General features: G+C 34.8%; 1 protein-coding gene across 1 annotated transcript in view; it reads right to left on the bottom strand.

Moving 5' to 3' along the window:
* Window positions 1-1198, bottom strand: part of VPS13C (vacuolar protein sorting 13 homolog C (S. cerevisiae)) — a 213380-nt gene that overhangs the window by 118231 nt on the left and 93951 nt on the right. The window lies entirely within an intron of this gene.

Here is a 1198-nt window from a genome sequence, read left to right as displayed (position 1 = left end):
CTGACTAAACTGTGAACAGCTCCAGTTGACAGATGACTAACTGCTAGATGCATTACTGGGAAACAGTAAAGCAGTATTTAGAGGAAAATTTATAGCACTAAATGCCAGTATTGGAAAAAAATAAAGATATTAAATCAATGACCTCAACTTTCACCTTTAGAAACTAGGAATGAAAAGCCAATGAAACCCAAAGTAAGTAGAAGAAAGCAATAATGAATATGAAAGTGGAAATAAGCAAAATAAAAAATATTCATAAGAACACAATAGAGAAAATAATTGAAACCAAATCTGGATCTTTCAGAAGACGATCTGCAAACTTGATAAATCTCTAGTCAGAATGATCAAGAAAACGAGAGAAAAGGCACAAATTACTAATACCAGGAGTGAGAGAGAGAACATCAATACAGATTCTTCATGTATGATAAAGGTAACTTTATACCAATAAACTTAACAACTAAGATGGACAAATTCCTTGAGTCACACAAACAATAACTCAAAACCTCATTTAATACAATTCAGGCCAGGCACAGTGGCTTATGCCTGTAATCCCAGCATTTTGGGAGGCCAAGGCAGGAGGATCACTTGAGTCCAGGAATTTGAGACCAGTGTGGGCAACACAGCAAGACCCCATCTTGACAAAAAATTTAAAAAATTTAGCTGGGCATAGTAGTGCATGCCTGTAGTCCTAGCTACTCAAGAGACTGAGGTGGGAAGGTCACTTGAGCCCAGGAGTTCAAGATTACTGTGAGGTATGATCATGCCACTGCATTTCAGCCTGGGCAAAAGGGCAAGATCTTGTATCTAAAAAAAAGTTAAAAAATAAATAAACAAATAACCTGAAACATATAAAAGATCACTCAAAAGAATGGATAACCTGAATAGCCTTTTATCTGTTAAAGAAGTTGAATTTACCATTAAAAATCCTCTGAAAAAGAAAACTCCAGGCCCAGACAGCTTTACAGGTAAATTCCCAACTAACATTTAAGGAAGAAGTAATACTAATTCTACACAACATCTTCCAGAAAACTCATTCCACGAAGCCACTATTACACTGTTAGCAAAACAAGAAAAGCAAAGCACAGACCAATATCCCTCATAAATAAAGATATAAAACTTCATAACAAAATTTTAACAAACCACATCCAATAATATTTTTAAAAAATAATACAAGGTTGAGTATCCCTTATCCAAAATGCTT

This window comes from Propithecus coquereli, unplaced genomic scaffold (genome assembly GCF_000956105.1).
Source record: "Propithecus coquereli isolate 6110/MARCELLA unplaced genomic scaffold, Pcoq_1.0 Scaffold224, whole genome shotgun sequence".
NCBI classification, from domain to species: domain Eukaryota; kingdom Metazoa; phylum Chordata; class Mammalia; order Primates; family Indriidae; genus Propithecus; species Propithecus coquereli.
The sequence above is the reverse complement of the archived record's forward strand: the minus strand, read 5'-3'. Positions and strand labels throughout refer to the sequence as shown.